At 39.4% G+C, this 27763-nt stretch overlaps 1 protein-coding gene across 31 annotated transcripts in view; it reads left to right on the top strand.

The window, feature by feature from the left end:
- The window catches only part of NRXN3 (neurexin 3), a 1600055-nt gene that overhangs the window by 1454401 nt on the left and 117891 nt on the right, over positions 1-27763 (top strand). The gene's annotated exons all lie outside the window — the stretch shown is intronic.

Raw genomic sequence — 27763 nt, 5'->3', positions numbered from 1 at the left:
GGGGCCAATATTATTCATGTTCAAGGTAGGCAAAGACAGCTGTGAGGAGGAGCTGTGAGGAAGGAAAGATTGCATCGAAGCGGGCATTGGGAGACTTCATTCATGGATAAAGAGTGATTAAGACCAAGACTGTAGGCAGACCTTCATTTACCAGTTGTGGGATTTTGACTGCGTTGCTTCACAGAGCTTAGTTTCATCATTTGAAATATGGAGATTATAACACCAACTTCATGGGTGGGGTAAGATAGTAAAGTCAAGGGCTTAAATTAGTGTCACTTAAAAGGTTGTTGATGTTGTTTTAATGGAGATTCTAATCCAGGTCTCCTTAGCACCTACATTTCATTTTTTCTCCTGTTACTAATTAACCATTTGGGCTAAGACATGGCAATTAGCACCCTTAGGTTTCCACTCTTTCCTTGCCTAACAAGTGTAAGGGTAGATGCACATTTTTTCAACAGTATCTAGTAAAGTGCCTTGCACATAAAGTAACCGTTGATGGGTGAATAAATGAGCTGGAGGAAGGACAAGGAAAGTTAAGGAGAGGAGAAGAATAAGTAGAAATACTCTAATAAGATCACTGTAAGAACTATCTACCCATTTCACTGATTGGATGGTTAAGGTTGAGAGAAATTAATAGACTATCTTTGATATAATTAAAATTACAATACAAATAATGATGCTTTTCTTATCCTCCCTCTTTGCTGAAAGTTCAGAAGGGGTTCCACAGTGACTACCCCTGTGTAGAAAATAAACTGTTTAATGTCTCTTGAATTGTCCAAAAAAAAAAAAAAAATCAATGATTTCTAGTTTAAACTGAGATTCAAGAATTGATTCTATTTTATTCTTTTTAAAATCTATCCCTTTACTTCTATTTATATATGGCAAGGAAATGACTTCAAGTAGCAATCATTGCTAGCCAGGCTTCACGTTGGATATTTCCATTCTGTTTCTGACAAGGCGGTAGGAGGGGTGGGATGTGCTTTCATACCTTTCTGGTGCATGTTTGAATGATTGTAAAAATTAGAAACACACTGAAGCTGTTATGACAGCCCTGCCTTTTGAAGCCTTCTAATTAATGCCTTGGGTTGTCTGGAGAGCTAGTTCTGTTAGCTAAATGGAGACTGTAAGGTTCTCCTTGGTTCTCTCATCATGCAGGGGAGAGATGGCTGGGAAAGTCAGTGCACACCATATCTGTAGAGGCTAGCAGTCAGTGAGAGAATTGCTTGATAGAAATTTGACTGATGGGGGCACCTGGGTGGCTCAGTGGGGTAAGTTACTGCCTTTGGCTCAGGTCATGATCTCAGGGTCCTGGGATCAAGTCCCGCATGGGGCTCTCTGCTCAGCAGGGAGCCTGCTTCCCCCTTTCTCTCTCTGCCTGCCTCTCTGCCTCCTTGTGATCTCTCTCTGTCAAATAAATAAATAAAATCTTTAAAAAAAAAAAAGAAAGAAATTTGACTGACTTGTGTACATAATGTAGCCTCTTCTATTTCTCCTCCCATCTGGGTTCACGTGTATATGTGTAAGTTTGAAGCTAGAAAGGGAGGGAGGGAGAGGCTGCTCATGGGTTTGCATATGCTAGCTAGAATAATGCTTCAGAAACACCCAGATCACTAGGGTGACCTTCTTAAATCACAGATTCTATTTCCATTTTGGAGTGGGACCTAAGATGATGCATTTCCAGCTAGCTCCTAGATGATGCCCTGTTGTAGTATGTGGACTCACTTTGTGGAGCAGGGATCTCGTAGGTGTTTCTTGTTCCTTGTTGAGCAGTCGTAACATCTGTTTAGCTATCTCTCCCAAACAGTCTCCCCAGACTTCATCCAGGGATCTTCAAAAACAGGAACTGCTAACCCAAACTACTGTGTAAGTGACAAAATGGGTACCCAGTTGAGGATTAACAAAGAAAACTGTATCCCATCAGACAGACCTGATTCCACTGTCCCCTCCTCCTGTCCCTTACTCTGCTACATGCCCCCAAGGCAGGTGGGAAAAAAAAAGTAAGTAGAATTTAACTTGTCAAAATATTTATCCCCCTTTCTGAGCGGTGACCTCTGATGAAAGCAGAAGGACGTGAATGATTTTAATCCGCAGTAACAATGGGGAACCAGTCCTGACCATCTTGAGCAGTATAAATATATAAAATGACAGATTTTTTTTCTCCTATGCCTCTCCACTTTCTCCTTCCAGATACTGAGAGAGACACGTATTCATGCACCCACGACTCACACTATAATGCACAATGAAATTTCACCCAGGCTTTATCTCGGAGCTGCTGTTCTGATGATTAATGCCCCACTGGCTGGGAAGCTAGTCGTCTGAAGAAAGACAAGGAGAAAGAAAGAAATGTGAAATATATCTCTGAGGCCATTCCTCATTATTATTATTATCATTATTAGCTCCTTCCTGCCCTATCTATTCTGTTTGGCAAGGGGGAAGGGATGACATTTGAAAGCAGATTTCCTGGGGGAGAAGTGAGCAAGGGCAAGGTAGAACTAGACACTTTGTGCTAAAGAGAACTGACCTCGATGGGGTTTTGTGGTTACCATTTATTTCTGATTTTGTTTGTTTGTTTTATGATTTTTGTTGTTTTTGTCTTAAAGCCAGCCATAACAGATGCCTCCATCCGTGTCTTCTGTATGTCCCCCCTAGGCACTTATTTTTGCATATGTTCTTTTGTCTTTATTGAGTCTCTGTCTACAAGAATCAATATGATATAACGTATGCAAATGTTATTCCTGACCACCTATGCAAAAGACTGGACAGGATAATTTCACTGCTGTCTAACTCCCATAATATAATTGCCTCCGTATCCTAGCTGATTTCAAGTTTTTGAAAGAATTACTTTAAAAAAAAATAATTCTCTCCATGAAGGTATTGTGTAAGCCACAGTGTCTGATTCTCTTCTGTTTCTCGTTCAAAGAAAAGGTGATTGCTAAGTCATTTCTGGCTCCCTTATTCAGGAGGACTACACAACAGTGGTCTTTGTTGGAAAGATGGGACCATAGTAAAAGCATTATCACAACACATGTGTCTACTGATAAAATGGCAAATTCATTAACCTAGACAAAAAGTACAATAATCTGCTTCAGAAAAGGCTGTATTTCTGGAGTTGAGTTTATGAGGAAATGGAATTTATGGGTGCAGTACCACACATAACTTCAATGTAGTTGGATTTTGTATTCGGTTAACAAGTGTTTGAGTAAATTAAGCACCTACTATGGGCTGGGTACTATTCTAGGCACTCAGTCTGCAGAAACACAAAACAAACACCCTCTTTCCTCATAGGGCATATATTCTATTACACCAACATTGGGCACCTGAAGAGTCCAGGCTTTGGGGAAACAAAGAATGAATATATTTCTGCCTTAACAGTCTGGTAGGACTTTTAAGGTATTTTCTGAATCTGAGCTCATGTTTTAAGTTTCTCCAGAAACTTTAGCACACTGATCTGCTATTAACAGTTACAGAGGCAAGAAACAGCAGCCACCTCTGTTTCTACAGGTCAGCTCTCAGAATAAGGTCTTTAATTTCTACTCAGAAAAGACAAGTGTCAAATTTAAGCAATGTCTCTTTTTTGGCTAACAAGTTGGCAATAGTAAAACCGTATTACCATAAAATGACTGTGTTTGAAACCTATTTTCATCTCAAGGACTATGTGTGTGATGTTTATTGCAAATATTTTGTTTATTGGCTTGAGATTCTAGTTTCGTGGACTGTTAATATTGGCAGCATCTCAGAGATTGTCCAATTATTCAACCAATATGACTGATTGAGCTTAAGGGATGGGCCAACCTGGTTTCAAGTTCTGTCTTCATCATTAAAAGTTGTATATCCAGGGGCAAATTACTTGCCCACCTTTTTAAGTTTAAGCAATAAGCATGTATTAGTTTTGATGGTTTAATTTAATTTTTATCTAAATAATGCATCTAGATAGCTCAAAACCTGACATAGCACCCAGATTTCCATTACTTTAGTGCAGAGGTACCATTACATTAGAACAGACGCATTATTACTTCATCTGCTAGAGGAGTGTCAGCTAATGGCTATCCGCTGAGTCCTTCCCTGGACCTGCCCTTGGAAGCCCTAAGGAAGCCACCTTGCCTGAAATCCAGCCCCTTCCAGTGGATATGCCCATATCCAGTGAGTGGTGCCTAGAGCTATGGGGGAGGAGGGAATATATAAAGACCCAGCTACTTGCCTTCAGTCTGCACAGCTGGGAAGGGCCTCCCAGCTAGAATGCACTATGTGAGTGTTGAGGTCAGCTGGAGTCTTTGATGCAAGTTCATTAATGTTCATCTCCTCTCTCTTTCTAGAATCTGACAGCATCCTTCCCCAAACTTCCCAAACACAAAACTGGCTCTTAGGGTCTGTTTCCTGAGGTACCCAAGTTAAGACAGGATCTAGTCAGATGGTAGCTCGATTTATAAGGGTGATCACTTTGTAAGGTATACAAATGTTGAAATGCTATGTTGTATACCTGAAACTAATATTGTATGTCAACTATACTTCACCAGAGGGGGCTGGGGGTGTGGCGACGAAGACAGTATCTAAAGACCTAGAAGAAAATAAGCACGATTCTCATGGATCTCAGGGTGGTAAGTTCAAGCCCCACATTGGGCATGGAGTCTACTTTAAAAACAAACAAAAGCAAAACAAAGAAAACAAACAACACCAGAAGCACAGAAGTCTCTTTCCCCATTCCCCTGTGCCTTGTAGTCCTGCTCCATACTGACAACCCTCTTTGATGCTTTTTCAGATATTTCCCTCCATATTTCTAATAATATGCTTATATTTCTTGACTTTTTCAGTTAAACATTAACTAATATCTTCTGACTCTGGAAGAAAAGGATTGCATTTTCTCACCCTCTCCATTTTCCAACTCACACACACTTCCTCACCGTCAATTTCCCAATAAAATTCTGTCACATTTTGATTGAATCAGTGTTCTGAGTTTACATTTTTATGACTTCCATTTATTGAGAAAAATGTAAAATCATATATGCACTCATTTATTCTACACATCATCTCTGGGTACTTAGAATATGCCAGGCACTATTCTAGGAACTGAGGGTACAAGCAGTGAAAGAAATGGAATAAATGTCTGCCCCTGATATTTCCTTTTTCCCACAACTCTTCATTAATAAATATCCTCATTTTCTCATTAGCTTATTCTCCTATCCACCTATTGGTATTATAGCAAACAACTATAAAACTTGTCTCCATATAAACACACAGATAGTGTTTTCATTTTCTTCAGATAAATACCTAGCAGTGGAATTGCTGGCTCGTATGATAATTCTGTTTTTAATTTTTTGAGGAACCTCCATACTGTTTTCCAGAATGGCTGTGCTAATTTATATTCCTGCCAGCAGTGCAGGAGAGTTCCCTTTTCCCCACATCCTCTCCAACACACATTATTTCTTTTCTTGTTGATGCTAGCCGTTCTGACAGGTGTGAAGTGATACCTCATTGCGGTTTTGATTTGCATTTCCCTGATCATTAGTGATGTTGAGCATCTTTTCATGTGTCTGTTGGCCACCTGTATATCTTCTTTTGAAAAATATCTTCTTGGATCCTCTGCCCATTTTTCAATGAGATTGTTTATTAGATTATTTTATATTGGATGTTATGAGTTCTTTATATATTTTAGATGTTAAGCCCTTCTAGAATATATCATCTGCAAATATCTTCTCCAATTCAGTAGGTTGCCTTTTCATTTTGTTGCAGCTTTCCTTGGCTGTGCAAAAGCCTTTTAGTGTGATGTAGTCCTATTTTTTTTTCTTTTATTGTCCATGCCTGAGGAGGCAGATCACTATCACTACAACCTGTGTCAAAGTACTGCCTGTTTTCTTCCAGGAGTTTTATGGTTCCAAGTCTTATATTTAAGTCTTTAATTCATTGAGTTATTTTGGGGTGTAGTATTAAACAAAAGTGGTATAGCAATTCTACTTCTAGGTATTTATCCCAAGAAAACACTCACTTGAGAGACCAACTTACTCTCATGTTCATCACAGTGTTACTTAAAGGACCCGAGATATAGGAGCAACCTAAGTGTCCATGAGTAGATGATTGGATAAAGAAAAATGTGTGTGTGTGTGTGTGCATACCACAGTTTCTTTGTATACATACATACATTTATTCAATGGACTATTACTCAGCCATAAAAAAGAATGAAATCTTGACATTTACAATAGCATGGATGGAGCTACAGGGCATTATACAAGGTGATATAAGTCAGAGAAGGACAAATACTGTATGATTTTACTTGTATGTGGATTCTAAAAACAAGAAAAAACAAAATGACCAAATAGAGTAAACTCATAGACACAGAGAAAAAAGTGATGGTTGCCTGAAGGGAGTGGTGGGAAGTTGGACAAAATAGGTGGAGGGTATAAAGAGGCACAATGTCCCAGTAATAAAATAAGTAAGACACAGAGATGTAATATTGCCCAAGGAATGAAGTCAATAATATTGGGATAATTTTGTATGGGGTCAAATGGTAACTGCATTATTATGATGACTATTTTGTAATATACATAAATGCTCAGTCACTGTGTTATACACTGGAAACTAATACAATATTGTATGCTAATTATTCTGCAATAACAACAGCAAACAAACTAAAAGCACACTGATAGTCTAGCGTTAATACTTTTTCTCTTGGCAATCCCCCTGATAGTCTTCTGTCTCCAGTCTGATGTGGCTCAAGTCTCATAGCTGTCCTTGGGGAGCATCCTTGCTTCTTCTCACTCTGGGAAATCCCTGGGCTTCCATCTCATGTTAAATCTCAAGTTTTGTCTTTCTTAGTTTTCTCATGCATTCTGAAGGTGTGTCTCTTCCTGTAGCCTCCCGAGAAAGGGTGAGTGAAAAGCACAACCATTGAGATTCAAAAGAACATCGTATCCGTCCTCACCCCTGCTTGATAGTTTCCCTGAGAGGTACTTGTAGGTTGGAAATCATCTTCACTAATACATTTGAAAGCCTTTGTTCAATGACTTCAGATACCAGTGCTGCAATTTGTTGAGGTAACAGTTTGATGTCTGACTCCTAGAAGGCACCTGTTTTGTTTTGTTTTGTTTCTTCTCTGAATTTCAGCTCATTATCAACAGACCTCAAGCTAGCACTTACAGCCGAGGTCTCCAGCACTCCCTGCTGCTGCTCCCCTGAGCCTTGTGCTCTTGTACCAGTGTCGCAACTCGCCCACTAGCCGTCCTACGTTGGCACCCTAATTTTGATAGAATTTGTGCAGTTCAGCTCTTACTAAGCATTTACAACACACACACACAATGAACAACTATAATTTCAGAAAAGCATGGCATTTGGAGGGTAAGAAATGGTATATGGAGCCTTGAGTATGTTATATAATAATCATAATGACAAATATGAAATACGTAAATATTGTTAAGATTATATACTAAAACTTACTATCAATACAAAATTCTGATAAGGATTATCATATTACGAACTCCTTCTGTATACTGAGGCAAAATTTGAATTCTTTGAATTCTTTTTGTTTTCCCTTAGGGGTCTCTATTTTTGAGTATTTTTGGTTTTGTTTTTGTCTCTTTTTTTTTTATTATTTTTACGAACATATCAAGTATTATTTGCCCCAGGGGTACAGGTCTGTGAATCATCAGGCTTATACACTTTACAGCACTCACCATAGCACATACCCTCCCCAATGTCCATAAACCAACCACCCTTTCTACACATTCCCTCCCCCCAGCAACCCTCAGTTTGTTTTGTGAGATTAATAGTCTCTTAGGTTTGGCTCCCTCCCAATCCCATCTTGTTTCATTTTTTCCTTCCCTAACCCCCAAACCCCCAACTCTGCCTCTCAAATTCCTCATATCAGGGAGATCATATGATAATTGTCTTTCTCTGATTGACTTATTTTGCTCAGTATAATACCCTCTAGTTCCATCCATGTCATTGCAAATGGCAAGATTTCATTTCTCTTGGTGGCTGCATAGTATTCCATTGTGTCACATCTCGTTTATCCATTCATCTGTTGGTGGACATCTAGGTTCTTTCCATAGTTTGGCTATTGTGGACATTGCTGCTATAAACATTCGGGTGCACACACCCCCTCGGAACACTACATTTGTATCTTTAGGGTAAATACCCACTAGTGCAATTGCTGGGACATAGGGTAGTTCTATTTTCAACTTTTTGAGGAAACTCCGTGCTGTTTTCCAGAGTGGTTGCACCAGATTACATTCTCACCAACAGTGTAGGAGGGTTCCCCTCTCTCCACATCCTCACCAATATCTGTTTCCTGACATATTAATTTTAGCCATTCTGACTGGTGTGTGAGGTGGTTTCTCACTGTGGTTTTGATTTGTATTTTCCTGATGCCAAGTGAAGTTGAGCACTTTTTCATTTGTCTGTTGGCCATTTGGATGTCTTCTTTGTAGAAATGTCTGTTCTTATTCTCTGCCCATTTCTAGATTGGATTACTTGTTCTTTGGGTCTTGAGTTTGATAAATTCTTTATAGATATTGGATACTACCCCTTTATCTGATATGTCATTTGTGAATAATGTCTCCCATTCTGTCAGTTGTCTTTTGGTTTGTTGACTGTATCCTTTACTGTGCAAAAGCTTTTGATCTTGATGAAATCCCAATAGTTCACTTTTTCCCTTGCTTCCCTTGCCTTTGGCAATGTTTCTAGGAAGAAGCTGCTGTGGCTGAGATCAAAGATGTTGCTGTATGTGTTCTCCTCAAGGATTTTGGTGGATTCCTGTCTCACATTGAGGTCTTTCATCCATTGAGTCTACTTTTGTGTGTGGTATAAGGAAATGGTCCAGTTTCATTCTTTTGTATGTGGCTATCCAATTTCCCCAACACCATTTGGGAAATGTACCCTTGGGGCAAATAATACATATTCTTTTTTCCATTGGACATTCTTTACTGCTTTGTCAAAGATTAGTTGACCATAGAATGGAGGGTCCATTTATGGGCTCTCTATTCTGTCCCACTGATCTATGTGTCTGTGTCAGTACTATACTGCCTTGATGATGACAGCTTTGTAATAGAGCTTGAAGTCTAGAATTGTGATGCCACCAACTTTGGCTTATTTTTCAACAGTCCTCTAGCTATTTGGGGTCTTTTCTGGTTCCATATAAATTTTAAGGTTATTTGTCCCATTTCTTTGAAAAAAAATGATGGTATTTTGATAGGGATTGCATTAAATATGTAGATTGCTTTAGGTAGCATGGACATTTTCACAATATTTGTTCTTCCAATCCACGAGCATGGAACGTTTTTCCATTTCTTTGTGTCTTCCTCAATTTCTTTCATGAGTACTTTATAGTTTTCTGAGTACAGATTCTTTGCCTCTTTGGTTAGGTTTATTCCTAAGTATCTTATGCTTTTGGGTGCAATTGTAAATGGGATTGACTCCTTTCCTTTCTTCTGTCTTATTGTTGGTGTATAGAAATGTAACTGATGTCTGTGCATTGATTTTATATCCTTGTAATTTACTGAACTCCTCGATGAGTTCTAGCAGTTTTGGATTGGAGTCTTTTGGGTTTTCCACATAAAGTATCATATCACCTGCAAAGAGTGAGGGTTTGGCTCCTTCTTTGCTGACTCCGATGCCTTTTATTTCTTTTTGTTGTCTGATTGCTGGGGCTAGTACTTCTAGTACTATGTTGAATAGCAGTGGTGATAGTGGATAACCCTGACATGTTCCTGACCTTAGGAGAAAAGTTGTCAGTTTTTCCCCATTGAAAATGATATTGACTGTGGGTTTTTCATAGATGGCTTTGATGATATTGAGTTATGTACCTTCTATCCCTACACTCTGAAGAGTTTTGATCAAGAAAGGATGCTGTACTTTGTCAGATGCTTTTTCAGCATCTATTAAGAGTATCATATGTTTCTTGTTCTTTCTTTTATTAATGTGTTGTATCACATTGATTGATTTGCGGATGTTGAACCAACCTTGCAGCCCTGGAATAAATCCCACTTGGTTGTGATGGATAATCCTTTTAATGTACTGTTGGATCCTATTGGCTAGTATTTTGGTGAGAATTTTCGCATCTATGCTCATCAAGGATAATGGTCTGTAATTCTCTTTTTTGGTGGAGTCTTTGGTTTTGGGATCAAGGTAAATGGTGGCCTCACAAAATGAGTTCGGAAGTTTTCCTTCCAGTTCTACTTTTTTGGTACAGTTTCAGGAGAATACATATTAATTCTTCTTTCAATGTTTGGTAGATTTCCCCTGGGAAGACATCTGGCCCTGGGCTCTTGTTTTTGGGATATTTTGGATGATTACCTCAATCTCCTTACTGGTTATGGGTATGTTCAGGTTTTCTGTTTCTTCCTGGTTCAGTTGTGGTAGTTTATATGTCTCTAGGAATGCCCCATTTTTTCTAGATTGCCAAATTTGCTGGCATATAATTGTTCATAGTATGTTCTTATAATTGTTTGTATTTCTGTGGTGTTGGTTGTGATCTCTCCTCTTTCATTATGATTTTATTAATTTGGGTCCTTTCCCTTTTCTTTTTGGTAAGTTGATGATGGATTTATCAATCTTACCAATTCTTTCAAAGAACCAGCTCCTAGTTTTGTTGATCTGTTCTGCTGTTGTTTTGGTTTGTATTTCATTGATTTCTGCTCTGATCTTTATTATTTCTCTTCTGCTGGGTTTAGGCTTTCTTTGATGTTCTTTCTCCAACTTCTTTAAGTATAGGGTTAGGTTATGTACTTGAGACCTTTCTTGTTTCTTGAGAAAGGCTTGTATTGCTATATACTTTCCTCTCAGGACTACCTTTGCTGTGTCCCACAGATTTTGAACATTTGGGTTTTTATTTTCATTCATTTCCATGAATTTTTTCAATTCTTCTTTAATTTCCTGGTTGACTCATTCATTCCTTAGTAGGATGCTCTTTATCCTCCATTTATTTGAGTTCTTTCCAACTCTTGTCTTGTAATTGAGTTCTAGTTTCAAAACACTGTAGTCTGAAAATATGCAGAAAATGATCCCAATCTTTTGGTACCAGTTAAGACCTGATTTGTGACCCAGGATGGGATCTATTCTGGAGAATGTCCCACGTACACTAGAGAGAAATGTGTATTCTGTTGTTTTGGGATGGAATGTTCTAAATATATCTGTGATGTCAATCTGGTCCAGTGTGTTATTTAAGGCCTTTATTTCTTTGTTGATCTTTTGCTTGGATGATCTGTCCATTTCAGTGAGGGGAGTGTTAAAGTCCCCTACTATTATTGTATTATTATTGATGTGTTTCTTTGACTTTGTTATTAATTGGTTGATATAGTTGGCTGCTCCCACGTTAGGGGCATAGCTATTTAAAATTGTTAGATCTTCTTGTTGGACAGACCCTTTGAGTATGATATAGTGTCCTTCCTCATCTCTTATTATAGTCTTTGGCTTAAAATCTAATTGATCTGATATAAGGATTGCCACCCCAGCTTTCTTTTGATGTCTATTAGCATGATAAATGGTTTTCCACCCCCTCACTTTACATCTGTAGGTGTCTTTGGGTCTAAAATGAGTTTCTTATAGGCAGTGTATTGATGGGTTTTGTTTTTTTAAATCCATTCTGATACCCTGTGTCTTTTGGTTGGTGCATTTAGCCCATTTACATTCATTTCTAACTATTGAAAGATATGAATTTAGTGCCATTGTATTGCCTATAAGGTGATTATTACTGTGTATTGTCTCTGTTCCTTTCTGGTCTACTACTTTTTAGGCTCTCTCTTTGCTTAGAGGACCCCTTTCAAAATTTCCTGTATGGCTCGTTTGGTGTTTGAAAATTCTTTTAGTTTTTATTTGTCCTGGAAGCTTTTTATCTCTCTTCCTATTTTCAGTGACAGCCTAGCTGGATAGAGTATTCTTGGCTGCATATTTTTTTCATTTAGTACTCTGAATATCTCATGCCAGTTCTTTTTGGCCTGCCAGTCTCTGTGGATAAGTCTGCTGCCAATCTAATATTACTATCATTGTATGTTATGGACTTCTTGTCCTGAGCTGCTTTCAGGATTTTCTCTTTGTCACCAAGACTTGTAAGTTTTACTATTAGATGATGGGCTGTGGATCTATTTTTATTGATTTTGAGGGGGATTCTTTGTGACTCCTGGATGTTGATGCTTGTTCTCTTTGCCATATTAGGGAAATTCTCTACCATAATTCACTCCAAAATACCTTCTGCCCCTCTCTCTCTCTTCTTCTTCTGGAATCCCAATTATTCTAATATTGTTTCTTTTTATGGTATCACTTATCTCTCGAATTCTCCCCTCATGGTCCAGTAATTGTTTGTCACTCATTTGCTCAGCTTCTTTATTCTCCATCATTTGGTCTTCTATGTCACTAACTCTCTTCTGCCTGATTTATCCTAGCAGTAAGTGTCTCCATATTTTATTTCATCTCTTTACTAGATTTTTTTAATTTCAACTTGGTTAGATTTTAGTTCTTTTATTTATCCAGAAAGGGATTTTATTTCTTCAGAAAGGTTTCTCTAATATCTTCCATGCCTCTTTTGAGCCCAGCTAGCACCTTGAGAATCATTGTTCTGAACTCTAGTTCTGACATATTACCAGTGTCCATACTGATTAGGTCCCCAGCCTTCGGTACTGCCTCTTGTTCTTTTTTGTTTGTGGTGAGTTTTTCTGCCTTGTCATTTTATCCATATAAGAATATATGAACGAGAGAATAAAATACTAAAAGGGTGGCAAAGACCCCAGAAAAATATACACTAACCAGATCAGAAGAGATCCAAAACTGGGGGAAGAGGGGGAAGAAAGGGGGGAAAAAAGAAATGGAAAAAAAAAAAAAAACGGAAAAAAAAATATATGTATGCATTAGACTGGTGAATTGAACAAAACCACCTACTTGATTTTGGGTGTATTTTGGTCTCTTAGAGGAAATTACCTCCCAAAATTTAAAGAAAGAAAAGATACATACACACACACACACACATACACACACATATACATACACACAAAAATAAGGTAAACATGATGAAGGGATAGAATATGACCGTAAAAATGAAAATTTAAAAAAAATTCTAAAAAAGGAATTGACAGTATAAGTTGGTTGGAAAAAGAAAAAAAAAAAAAAAGGGAATGCGCTCAGGCTGGAGACTAGAGCAAAGCCATGTGCTAGATTAGAGTATATTTTGATCTATTAGAAGAAATTGTATCCCAAAATTTTGGGGGGAAAACAAACCTATATGTATACAAAAAATAAGGTTAAATACAATGAGGGATTAAATATGATTGTAACAATGAAGGTTTAAAAAGTTTTCATTTTTTTAAGAAATGTTAAGATAAACTAGTTAAAACGTTAAAAGAGGAAAAAAGAAAAGTTAAAAAAAAAACAATAAGAAACAAAATAAAATTAAAAAACCTTAACTTTGAAAGACTGAAGGATCATGGGGGAAAAGCCATGAATTCTATTCATTGCTTTCCCCTAGCTCTGGAGTTCCGCTGTTCTCCTTGATCGGTGAGCTTGGTCTTGGCTGAACATTCTTGCTGATCTTCTGTGGGAGGGGTCTGTTGCAGTGATTCTCAAATGTCTTTGCCTGAGTCAGAATTGCACCATCCCTGCCAGGAGCCGGGCTAAGTAATCTGCTTGGGTTTGCTCTCGGAGCTTCTGTTCCCTGAACGCTTTCCATGGAGCTCTGACAGGAATGAAAATGGTGGCTTCCCAATCTCCAGCCTGGAGGAGTTGAGAGCTCAGGGCCCCACTCCTCAGTGCTACCTCAGAGATAAGCAATCACTCCTGTTTCCCTGGTCTCTGGCCGCTCTCTGAGTTCACCTGGCCTGTGACCAAGTGTTTCTATCTCTGGCGTGGAGCCTTATTTGGAGTCTCCAAACCCTGCAGATTCCTGCTGCACTGCTTCTCCTGGAGGAGGAAGTTGAGTCTCCCTGGATCTGCCACTTGTGGGGTTCCTGTTCAAAAAGCAGTGGTCCAGCTGTGCCTTGGATCACAGTTTAAGGTAACCCCAAGCTGAGAGCTTACTCCTCAGCTCCATCTTTGTAGTCAGCTTTCCCTGAGGGCTCTGCCACACTCAGACACCCCTGATCTTTCTGTGACCCCGCACAACCTGAGACCACACTGTCCTCACAAGGACTCCAACCCTGCTTAGCCTCTGGAGCAATGTCCCTCAATGGAGCAGAATTCTAAAGGTTCGGATTTTGTGCTCCGTTGCTCTACCACTTGCCGGGAGCCAGCCCCTCCCCCTGCAGCCTATCTTCCTGTTGCTTTGGGTTCACGCAAAGTCTTACCTTTCAGAAAGTGTTTGATTTTCTGTTTCTATAATTGGTGCTCTTTTTCCCTTCTATCTCCTGTTGAATTTGTACGTGTTCATAATGGTTTGATAACTATCTAGCTGAACTCCTGGCATCTGATGTCATTTCAGTCTGCTACTCCTCTGCCATCTTGCCTCTCCTTGTTTTTGTTTTTTACTTTCACACTAATACTCATTCCCTAGACACCTCAGAGAGAAAATGAAAGAATATACATAAATGCTTTGAACATTTTATACCCAGAAATGAGTATAGGCCAGTCTTCTGTTATGTGCCAAATGCTTATATTTTTAAAGAGGGACAAAGATTAGAATTGTCACTTTGGAATTTTTATACTATAAAACATGAGTCAGTGTGTTTGCATGCCATTGAGTCCCATCAAACAGTGTTTGGCAATAAAGTCTGTTCTCTTGGTCCTCTGCTTTCGTTAGCGTTATCACTGTAATATATTGATTAACTTAGAGGTGTTACAGAATTACCCCACATATTTTCTGCCCTTCAAGAAGAGTAATACATTCTAAGAGCACAGGGATCCACCAAGAAATCTATCTATTTATCTATATTGGTGAATCAATGTTGTAGCCCTGTGGCCTTCTAGAAATAGGATTTAAGTAATTACACTAAACATGATCGAAAGGTTTACATTCACTGGAGGAGAGATTATGGAAGGCCACAATGAGAAAATCATGAATAGGAGGTTTCAGGGGAAGTTTGAGTGTAGATGGTAAGGATGCTCCCAGGCTGTTTCTACAGAGAATCATTTCTATCAACATTTCCAACCAGAAAACAAGGATTGCTGGAGGCTCTGAAGTAAATCAAAATATTTGAAGAACAAGGAGGATAAATAGCAAAATTCACTTCCATAACCATAATGAAAGTGCCATATAGTGTACAGAAAACACCTATAAAATGTTCTTTTGAGTCTAGTAACTACAGGGAGATTCATGTTTTTTTTTTTAATTTAGTTTAATATTATTTGTTATATTTTTAGATTGGTGGTTTTTCTTAATTTGTGGGATTTGTGGTAAATGTCTAGACCATTCATTTTTGTTATGTTGTGATCAACAATGTGTGCAATAATTAGAGGGAATATAAATCACATAAAACAATGCCAATCATGTCACTGGTAAGAGGGAATATTTGAGATGTGTTTCTCTCTCTCCCCCCAGCCTCATTTTTAGTGGGCTGCATTCTTCTGTTTTCCTCCTCACCACATTAGGCTTTGTAAGAGAGCTTTCCTCTTTCTTCTGTGGTAAACATTTTTCCTATCTCAGCGTCCTTTTTAAATTCAAGAGACATTTCCTTTGCAATGTACAATGAAAGGCGATTATGCTAGAAAATATCAGAGCTGGCTTTGTCGTGTCTGTTAAATCGTGTTGTGTCCTCAAGAGCTCAAGAAATGAGGCTAAGGGAATGATTTGACAATGGAACAAGACCTCTGCCAGATCTCTCAGCCTTCCCCAAAACTCCCTGAGGCGAGAGAGATCCAGGTGGTGGGTGGAATTTTTTTTTCCCTTAAAGGATGGTGGTGGAGATTCTGGCAGACCTCTATTTCGGTTTTCACTTGTAAGGCAGAGGTGGCATTTACAAAAGGGGTCTTTATAGTCTCTCTTTGTAGTATAGAATTTGAATTCAGGATGGTGGTAGGGAATTGAAAAAGGGAAGATTAAATGCTTCACAGATATTTAATAGCAGCTGGCTACTGTGTAGAAAAATCTAGATAGAGATGGAAGGGTAAGTAAGACAGACGTATGCTGCCTGTCTTCAGAGAGTGACATCATGGGAAGAAGGCATTAAACAAACCCATTTCACGAATAAGTATTTAATCACTGTCATGACAAGTATGATGGAGGACAGGATGCTAAGAAAACAGGGTCCTGAGCTTTTGTTCTGACCTGGGAGGATTTTCTTGAGGATGCAGTGTAGGACCTGTGCTATTTAGGATGAGAAGATAGGGAGGCCAAAGAGGAGGACAGGGGAAAGTGTTCTGAGCAAATGAAATAGCCTATGGTAAGACCCTGCTATAGAGATCATGCTACATCATGTTTCTCAGGCTTTGGTCTGTGATTGGCCTCTAAATTCTAGAAATATATCAGATTTGACCATGTCAAGTGACCCAGTTAATGCCTGTACTTGAAGGGCTAGCAGAAAGCCACTAAAAGATTTCCCACAAGATGATGCATGATCCCATTACTATGATACAGTGGTATGGAGCTGGTTGAATGGAAGTTTCCGAAACTGGATTGAGTGTCATGACCAGGTGGAGTTGGCTTTGTATTCCCCAGTTCTGAATACTCGACTGCTGCTTCTGTAGCATACCAGAGGCACAAGTTTTCTAAGGGAAAGAGGCCCAGGTAATTTAGGGTAAAGCCTCAGAGACACATATGTGAGGATCATTGGAAATACATTAATATATTGTATTACCACAATTTTGCAGAGGATATTGAACTATATTTGCTAATGAGTCACGATTCACATTGAACAGATCGGACAGGCTTAATTATTTTTTTTTAAAGATTTTATTTATTTATTTGACAGAGATGCAGTGAAGAGGGAACACAAGCAATAGGAGTGAGAGAGGGAGAAGCAGGCTTCCTGTTGGGCAGGGATCCTGATGAGGGGCTCAATCCCAGGACCCTGGAATCATGACCTAAGCCAAAGGCAGATGGTTAATGACTGAGTCAGTCAGGCGCCTCTCAGATACTCTAATTGTCATGGATATCCTCACTGATGTCATGCAAACTGTCATGTATTGTAATATCAGGAAAGCATTTAGTTTGTATATGCATCTAGGTTGCTGGACTTCACGGCCATCCTGTTTTTCACTTATTTCCTCAGAACACTAATAATAAGAAATCAGTAATTTTCAAACTTCTGATTCTTTTTCCTACTTTCTCATTCCTTGCTTTGCTTTTTCTTCTTGCCTGATAGAAACTGTGGAGTTCAGTGGAAGTCTTCCTGCAGTCTAATTAGCCTCTCTATTTAATTTTATAATACAAATTCTGAACCAGAAGCTGAAGATAATGTGCCCAATTCAATTCATATATGTCAATTTCTTTTTAATTGTAATTCTTTTCTCAAGTTCTTCCCACTCTCACTGCCCAGGCACAGCTGAGACTTGGATAATTATAAGACTTACATGCCTACACTGTCAATTATACCTCCTGCTTTAGGATTAAGTTCATTTATTATTGTTCTGATTATTAGTAATAATAACAGGCACCTCTCCCAAACCTGGATGAATACTAGTTTTCACAGTCTTTGCTTCCAAACTTAGCCTGCTTTAAGTTTTCACCAAAATGATTCCTTTCTTCTTAAATGGCATGGAGCATTCAAGTTTCCTGTGTTGCGTTTAAATGCTATCTTAGATTATTCAGAAGACAATGCCTTCTTAGAAGATTCTTCTTGGTATGGGTAGATGGTATATTTCCTTTGGGTAGAATTATCACCAACCAGCGGCTATCAGTGGAGTCTTCTCTTGGTAACAGGACTACAACTTTGAAGAAGTATTTTGAACTGGCAAAGGGCAGCTATCAGCTATCCAATCTCTTCCTTAGAAAGGCTCCAAGTCCTAGTCCTCAAAAGCAATTGTGATTTTGACTCCCATGCTGACTCCAGAGGGAGCACTTATTTTTTTTTTTTTTTTGCCTTTTTTGATGGAGATGTCCCCACCACCATCACTAATAGAACAATCGCATGGTCCTACCAAGTTAAAAATGGTATTGCCCTTCAGCAACATGTTGATTTCTTCAAACTTCCTTCCCAGACTCAAATCTCAATATATCTTCTCTGTTTAAAACTGCATTTGTGGTAAGATCACTCGGAGTTTAAGGGGAAAAGATCAGAGAGATGCTTGGTGGGAGGTCAAGGCATTTATTTTATTACCTTGCAGTTTACCTTTTTGGCAAATCAAAAGAAAGCAATGCAATTTAATTGAGTGTGTAAAATGTTTGTGTTTTAAGTTATAAATGTCCCTCAATAATACAGCTTTTGGAAATAATGTTCCATGGACTTCCTGGAAGATTATGCTGACTCATCACCAGGTTTAAGTTTCCCAGGCAACTGTGGTGCCTTTTCTTTTCTTGGTTTTGTTTTCTCACCAGGGCTCACTGATATAATTTCTTAATTGTCCCTATACTTGAATTATAGCCCTTTATACCATTAAACCTTTGCCTATAAAATGAAGGACTCAGAAACCCAAAGAGTAGACTATCCTTCATGGGCCCAGCCTCTCAACTCACCCATTCAACCAACAGGGGTGGAAAGCGTAGGATGATTCCTGCCATGGACCAAACACTCTTGTAGAATTTGAGGTTAAAACAGTTGTGATTGTTTATTCTAGTTCTTATGGAATATATACTTTGGGTGCAGACATGGAGACTACCAATAAATAAACGAGAGTAGAGCATGCACTGACAAGTGCTGCCAAGAGAATAAAGCAGGGAGATGTCCTAGAGGGTTAGTGGTGGATGGGGAGCTACCTTAAGGAAAATCTCTCTGAAGAGGAAACAATGAAGCTGAAACATGAATGATAAGAAGACTCAGGCATGTAAACTCTGGAGGAAAAACATCATGACTAAGGGAATGGTTATCTGAAGGCTCTTGGTTGAAACACATTGGGAGAGATTGAAAAAGATGAGTAACAGAGATCTGGTATAAGGTAAGGTCTGAAAGGTGGACAGAGACTTAATGATACAGATCCTATTATACCATGAAAAGGAGTTAGGATTTTATTAAAGTTCATTGGCAAACTATTAAAATGTCTTAAATAGTGGAGTGGCATGATGTGATTTATGCTCTTTAAAGATCACTCTGGCCGCCATGTTAGAAAAGATTGTAAAGGAACAAAAGACAAGGCCTAGATACCTGTTATGTGACTATTGCAGTGGTTCGGTAAGAGATGATAGTGGCTTGAACTAGGACAGAAACCAGATCCCCCCCTCTATGCAATAACCCAGCTCAATGGCTCATCCTGCATTGCCCTGAACTCTAAAACTCTGAAACTAAAACCCTTTAAATATTTCAATTCTCATAGTTAAATCCAGTTGCTTTCCTGTTTCACCAAGTTTCCATGAGTCTATAAATTGCCCCTCAGTATTGTCCTCAACTTCTCCCTCTGATTGTAATCATTCTATATCATTTCAGATGGTTTCTACCCTTTACCCAACTGGAATAATGCCTTCAGCCTCACTTAGAAGACTTGTTTTCTTGATCAGCAACCTCCTCATCTCTAACCTGATCGTTATCATTTTAGCCTCACAATTCAGTTCTCTTCTTCACATCTGTACCATTGGGTTTCTAGTGTGATTTGTTTTTTCCAGAAGAAAATATTCATTAATCATGAGCTCCTTTGAATTCTTCTACCTCTGAGTTTACCCAGATCAGTGCTCACTTGAGGAAAATCCCTTCATCCCTTCGTTCCAATTTTGTGCTCATCATACTTCCACCCTGGCCTCTTCCCATGCTTTTTGACATCATTTATAACTGCCTGCATTTTCCAATGGTGCCATTTGTATCATTCCTTCAGCCTGTAAATATATCCAGGGTTTTCCTGTCTTGAAAGCAAAACTGAGATGATAAAAAGCAGCCTTCCGTGAGTCTGCTTCCTACTCCTTCCATCTATCCCTCATGCTCAAATTCCCTGAGTTTTATACTTCCACTGATTATACTTTCTAAATATGTATAGATATTTATTGCAGAGAAAATCACAGTTATATAAATTCTAGCCTCACCTTCCAAGTGGAATTGTACTTATAAGGCTTTATAGATTTCCCACCCCTCCTCATCTACTAATATTTCTCATATGCACCAACATTCTAGTTATACCCTATTAGAATTTTAGAAATGTTGTTCTTTCTACTTGGGAGCAGGTAACATGCACCAGAACATGCTTAGTCATTTATAAGATGAAGATAATAAAGATATCAACATTTCCATAGGGTTATGGAGGAGGAAAATGAGTTTACTTCAAATTCTTAGACTACTGCCTGGTATATAGTAAGCACTCAGTAAATGTTAGCTCCTGTTATCTTTATTGTTTTCTTTTACCCACTTTTATGGCCTGGAAAAGTAGTAACTCCTCAAATCTCGGTTCACATCCTGCCTCCGTGGTGAGTTACCCGCCTTCTCTGCCACCTTGTCTCGTTCAGCTAGCCTGGAGTTGGTGCTCATGTCCCAGTGCCTCTCGAAGGTTTAGTCGTAGTGATGAACATCGATGCATACTTTATACTGGCACCTCTCCATACTTCTCAGACAAGTAGATTGGGGTAGGGAGTTTAAGGACCTTCACCATGTTTAAAACAAGTAGTGGTTGGGCAAGCTGCTTCACCCCAGAGCCTCCAGAGGCCCCATCTGGGCTGCTACATGAGTCCACGTTGACTGATCGGTTAGATTCCTAGTCCGAGTCTTCCCTCCCATTGAGATACTTCAAACAGATATAAAGAAGACATAAATAAGTTACCTAAAGTATAGAGGATGAAGCTCATTATACTCTTCCCAGTATTATCTGAGTATTTCATCCAAGCATAGAGAAAGAATTCTTCAAAATTTTGTTCCGTCTGTGTGTGTGTGTGTGCGCGTGCGCATGCACATACCATGGGATGTTTCTATCTTTAGAGAGTCAGAATTATATTAAAATAAATAAATGATAAAAGTAAGGAGATTTTCAATCACGTTTGAAACCCCATTTGGGAAAATATGTATAAGACGCAGAAAACTTAAGAGTTAAAATAATGAGTGAGTTTCACTCTGTATGTTTCTCTATCTGTGATAGTGGAAGCCATAAAAAACAATATTTATCTGTATATGTGTTCTATACTGATGTGATCTATCTCTCTAATTAGATAGTCAATTATTTTTAAAGAGCTGCAAATAAGCCCTATAAGAATGTCATAAATGCATTCCATTTGGAAACATCTTGCAGATAAATTTTATTTTTATTCTTCTTACATCCTTCTGCAGCCTTAAAAGAACAGCAACAACAAAAAAATTCACTACCCAACTAATTCCAGAAACAGATCATTACTGCCTCATAGTATGTTAATCATACTTACCATTCCTTCTCCTTCGACATCATTATGCTTTGGGATAGAAAAGGTGGGTGGTATGTGAGTCTCCTCGGAGAAATGAAGAGTTGGAGTAGACAGGTTTCTCAAGAAATATAATGTTATTTTCATGCAAAAATTCCCAAGTAATAAAAAGGGGGTTGAAAATACATGATATATAAGCAGAATTATTAAAAAGAGAACTCTATCTTTTGCTTCCATAGGATTTCTCAAGATATAGACAAATTGGAGGTAAGCCAGGCAGAAGCAACGGAATTGAATAGGTAATTGAAGGAAAGACTTATGAAGATTAAAGGGGCTAAGTATCTGCAGTTTGGCTAAGTGACAACACGTAGGAAGTGACATTACAGACTATAGATAGTTGAAAGTGGCTGGCCACAAGCAGTACAAGGGATTACTTAGGTAATGGAATGAAATCTGAGAGAGGGAAATTTTTAAATTCAATATCTGGATTCTGTTCCTGACTGTGAGAATTATTAGATTATAAAAGAGCTATCCCAGGACCAACTGCTTGGATGAGGGTAAGAGACAGAGTATGGTAGGTAGCATGAAGTCTCTGATAGTTTACTAGATTCTGAGCAACTTGCTGCCGGAAAGCACTGCTTACCCATTTTTTTTTATTTGTTTATTTGTTTATTTACAGCATAACAGTGTTCATTGTTTTGGCATCACACCCAGTGCTCCATGCAGTACGTGCCCTCCCTATTACCCACCACCTGGTTCCTCAACCTCCCACCCCCCCGCCCCTTCAAAACCCTCTGGTTGTTTTTCAGAGTCCATAGTCTCTCATGGTTCATCTCCCCTTCCAGTTTCACTCAACTCCCTCTCTTCTCCATCTCCCCATGTCCTCCATGTTATTTGTTATGCTCCACAAATAAGTGAGACCATATGATACTTGACTCTCTCTGCTTATTTCACTCAGCATAATCTCTTCCAGTCCCATCCATGTTGCTACAAAAGTTGGGTATTCATCCTTTCTGATGGAGGCATAATACTCCATTGTGTATATGGACCACATCTTCCTTATCCATTCATCCGTTGAAGGGCATCTTGGTTATTTCCACAGTTTGGCGACCGTGGCCATTGCTGCAATAAACATTGGGGTACAGATGGCCCTTCTTTTCACTACATCTGTATCTTTGGGGTAAATACCCAACAGTGCAATTGCAGGGTCATAGGGAAGCTCTATTCTTAATTTCTTCAGGAATCTCCACACTGTTCTCCAAAGTGGCTGCACTAACTTGCATTCCCACCAATAGTGTAAGAGGGTTCCCCTTTCTCCACATCCTCTCCAACACACATTGTTTCCTGTCCTGCTAATTTTGGCCATTCTAACTGGTGTCAGGTGGTATCTCAATGTTGTTTTAATTTGAATCTCCCTGATGGCTAGTGATGATGAACATTTTTTCATGTGTCTGATAGCCATTTGTATGTCTTCATTGGAAAAGTGTCTGTTCATATCTTCTGCCCATTTTTTGATATGATTATCTGCTTTGTGTGTGTTGAGTTTGAGAAGTTCTTTATAGATCCTGGATATCAATCTTTTGTCTGTACTGTCATTTGCAAATATCTTCTCCCATTCTGTGGGTTGCCTTTTTGTTTTGTTGACTGTTTCCTTTGCTGTGCAGAAGCTTTTGATCTTTTAATCCCTGGGATTTAACATATTAACAAGACCTCCACAGAGAGCTAAATCATGCTCAATTCAGTGAGAAAAAAATTGCTCTTTGGAGGTAGACATTGAAGATTTTATGACATCTCTGATGGTTTTTCACTGTATGACCCTGAGCAAGATACTTAACCTTGCTAAGACCCATCTGTAAAGTGGTTATTAATATCTACCTTAAAGGATTTTTGTGAAGTTTGCATGAATAAACTTGACATCTCTTTTTACCTATTTAGCAGCTACTAAGTCCACCCCTTTCCCCCACTGTCACTGCCATTGTCTCATCACTTTAGTAGTTTTGTAGCTGATACCCTGGACTCTAGTCCTGCCCATCATCGGTAGTTCCCACAGAGTAGCCAGGGTAACCTTCTGTAGAGTTTGTCTGATGGCACCATCTCCTAGCATGAAACTGCCAAAGGATCTCATTGCCTTCAGGGTTAGAAGTGATCTCTCTCTCTAGCTCTCTCTTGTTTTTTAAGATTTTATTAATTCGTTACAGAGAGAAAGAACACAAATAATGGGAGCTTCAGGCAGAGGGAGAAGAAGGCTCCCCACTGAGCAGTGAGCCCAACAAAGGACATGATCCCAGGACCTTGGAATCATGACCCAGGACAAAGTCACGTGCTTAGGCAACTGAGCCACCCAGGCATCCCAAGAGTGATCTCTCTCTCTCACTTTTTTTTTTTAATTTTTAAGATTTTTAAAAATATTTATTAGAGAGAGAGATCACAAGTGGGGTGAAGGGCAGAGGGAGAAGCAGAATCCCGACTGTGCCATGAGCCTGATGTGGGGCTCAATCCCAGGACTCCGGGATCATGACCTGAGCCGAAGGCAGACGCTTAACCAACTGAGTCACCCAGGCACCCCCAAAAGTGATCTCTTTAGAACAGCCTACTCTTCTGCCTTCTTCCCAGTTCCAAATCAAGTTATCCCACCCCTCCCACATAATGCTTTAGCCATGCTGACTTGATTGTCATCCTGAATTCCCAAATGAACTTTCGTCTTTTATGCCGTAAACATGCTGGTCTCTCTACTGAGAACCTAATCTCTTAATCTTTCTTCCCCACTCCCCCCACAAAAAAACCCAGCTCAGATTTTACCTCTTTGGGGATATCTTATCTAGGAACATATGCCTTTTGCTGTGTTTCCATAGTAATGGAACTTATTATTGTCCTACTATTAATTCTGTATTGTAATTGTCTTTTCACATCTTCCTCTCCTAAGAGAGTTTAATCTTTATTTTGGGCAGATACTTAGATTAGTGCCTTCCTTGGTGTAAACATTCAATATAATTTTTTTAAAATAAAAGAATAATGGACAGATGGGTTGAAGGAGGGGTGGAGTGTAACAAAAATACCTAGAAAATATGAGATCATCAGTTAATGTCTGGTTTCTTCCTTTAATATGTTGAAGTAAGGAATATACTGGTTGTCTCTAATGACCATGGATTTGAATGAGTTTAATTCAGAGCTATTTGTATGTATTGGTATTTGTCTAATTGGTATACCGTCCACCCCTTCCACCACATTGGGAAGATATTGCAGTCTTGCAGGATCAGGGAGACCTGGAGTAAATGTGAGCACATATCAGAGAGAAATATGTCAATATAGGAACCTTGAGGTAAATCCTAGGTAAATAGATAAAAATGGGTAAGTGTTTATAAGTAATTACAGATCCTCATCTTTACAATGAAGTGCTTTGTGAATTCTGGGAGCCTGATTGAAGAGAGGTGGAAATGAGGACAAAGGGGACTGAAATGGAAAGTACAAGAAGGAATAGGGGAGAGAAAGTCAAAAACCAGCCTTTCCCTTTTCACATTTCCTTCTCCCTCTCTGGTACTTGCCCATTGCCCAACTGCTTGACCTTAACACACATGGCCAGTCCCCCTTGTCCAGAGATTGCCCTAATTGTTGAGTGCATTGTAGCATTTCAGATGATCGATTGCTCATGCCAAGAGCAGAATGTTAAGATTCATGAAATTCGAATTCACTCCATTAATAACCTAAGCAGGGTTCTCATTCCTCCTTCCCTTTTGTTTTCCCCATTGCCAAGTCTCCATCCTCACTCTTCTGTCTATATGTATGCAAGGGAGACAAATGAACTTCAGAGGCAGCAATGAATTGCCACCAAAAAGTGCACCCCAGGGTCTTCCGTGTCCCTTTGCAGCCTTGTGATAAATTGCCATCTTTAGAATTAATTGTTACCTTCTCAGGAAGTGTTTATATTCATTTTTGTCTCTTTACTGGGTCACCAGTGAACCTCTAAGACAGAGCCTAACTTTCTTTTCTCCTCTCAGGAGCTTGCTTTGAGGTAAGAACGGTAGTTGGTGGAGCCAGCAGGGTCTCTACTTTGGACTCCAGCATGCAAACATAGTGTAGACATAGGCCATGTCATCTCAAATGCCTTTTGATAGAATAACTCTGAGTTCAAATTTCTATATTTTACTCCAAGCTAGTTCTCCCAGGCTCAGGGAAGGAGAAGTTCTTTCAGCAAAGCACTTTTCTTTGTCAGATGGCTGCTGTGTTCAGAAGTTGAAAGAAATGAGCTATTTCTCTGATACCTCGTTATAAACATTACTGAGGCTACTCAGGTTTACACAGGAAGCACTAACACACAAGAATGGTTCAGCCCTTACCCTGTCCTCAGAGACAAGTTGTCTAAAACAGCCTGCACAAAAGATGGCCTTTGATGGGCCCATGGGTGAGAATGGGCTTGAGCTATGTTTGCGCTACACTGTCATTGACATCCTGTCTCCCTAAACCACAGAAATCCAGAAAGGTTACAACATACTCTTGGCAACTGATACCTCTCTTATGGGTCTAAATGTTATCTATTCAGTGGTTCTGAATCAGGGATGGTTTTCACTCCCCTCACCCCCCAAGGAAACTTCTGACAATGTCTGGAAACATATTTGGTTGTCACAGTTGAGCTAGGGAGAGCGTGGTGATGTGCTACTGCTATCTAGTTGGTAGGGACCAGAGATCCTGCTGCACATCCTACAAGTACGCTAACTGTAGAATGTGTGAGTCAAGTAATTGTCCGTATCCTGCCTGACTGGTTATGGGACATAGTCAAAAAGCATAAATTTTGACTTCTAGTCTTCAAGCATGAAGGATAAAAACAATCAGTGTTTACTTTTGATCTCTGACTCTATGCAAAGCTGTATAGTAACTACAAAATAAGGGCATGGCCGTGCCCTTGAGGGACTTAGAGTCAACTGGAGAAACTTCAGCCTAGTATGGAGCTAAAACAGATGCACCAACACTGAGCGACCTCAAGCATGCTTAAATTCAGTACTGAAGCTGATGATATGGTGAAGGCTAGAAAGGTTTAAGAAGACTTAATGGAGGGGTGCCTGGGTGGGTCAAGCCTCTGCCTTCAGCTCAGGTCATGATCTCAGGGTCCTGGGATAGAGCCCCACGTTGGCTCTCTGCTCGGCAGGGAGCCTGCTTCCCACTCCCCCATCTGCCTGCCTCTCTGCCTACTTGTGATCTCTCTCTCTCTCTCTCTCTCTCTCTCTCTCTGTCAAATAAATAAATAAATAAAATCTTTAAAAGAAAAGAAAAGAAAAGAAGAAGAAGAAGAAGAAGAAGAAGATGATGACGACAACGACTTAATAGAGAAAGGAATTTGCCCAGAGTCTTGAGATGACTAAATGAGGAAGCAGAGAGGCAGGGTTGACCATGATGGTGCATGGGAGAGAGAAGAGGCTAGCTAGAACTTGGGATGAGGAAGAGGAGCCCAGTTTCCTGCATTTGTTGTCAAACCTTCAAGCATTGCTGGCAAGTGCCTGTTGTAGAGGTTGCAGACCTATTTGGGAGATCAAAGAGAAAATATCTATCTGGTTTACCAGCCTTCTCAGGACTATTTTTTAAAATAATTATTTTTGGTCTTGAAAAAGTGGATAAACATAAAATTGTAGGCCAAGAAATTGAGAACAGCAGAGGAAATTTTACATTGACACATGTCTGAGAATTTCCATCTTGTGACGCAAGACAAGGCAACAATGACAAGTGGACTTGGAAGACAGTCAGTCTTTGGTGCTCCCTTTGTTTCAGATTAGCAGAAGTGAGATTTTAGATACACACGACCCCTGCAATGAGTGTGTGACTTGCTTCTATCTAGCATGTCCCTGAGTCTTCTTCTTTACCTCTGGCTCCCGTAGACTGTCAGACGGGAGTGTGGTTTTATAGAATTGCTGTAGAATTGCGAGTAGAAACTTGAATTCCATTTTTAACTTCCCACTAACTAGCTGAGTGACATTGCTCAAAACTGCCAGTGTAGAGATTGGGCTGGGCTAGGTCATGTTCAGCTCTAACCTCATATATCTATTCCCCCGTTGACTTTCCTGTTTCATTCAAAGAGGTTAAAGAAAATGCATATCCCAGGCACCGTTTGTGATCTTTCAGTGATATGTTGAAATGAGCGATGTCAGCCACCTTATGTTCTCACTAATGGTCTGGTGTACCTTATGAATAAACGACACCAGTTTCTGTTACTGGATCTCATTCACAGGATATTTATAGCAACTCTGCAGTGATTTTTGACAGAGATTCTGGAAGGGGAAAAGTGATAGTGCAGTTGTTTGCTAACATCTGGGTGCACTTGTTGCACATGGGTATAGCCCCGAGGAGAATTGTTCCAAGGCAGGGAGCTGATCTGATTCCTATCTCTACCTGGAGACACTTAAAGAAACTGTCAGATGGTTCCACAGTGACAAATTTGAGTCTCAGGGAGCTTGCAGAAGTGGAGTGAATTCA

Source organism: Meles meles, chromosome 6 (assembly GCF_922984935.1).
Source record: "Meles meles chromosome 6, mMelMel3.1 paternal haplotype, whole genome shotgun sequence".
In the NCBI taxonomy this organism is placed as follows: domain Eukaryota; kingdom Metazoa; phylum Chordata; class Mammalia; order Carnivora; family Mustelidae; genus Meles; species Meles meles.
This window is presented reverse-complemented; position numbering and strand designations above follow the sequence as displayed.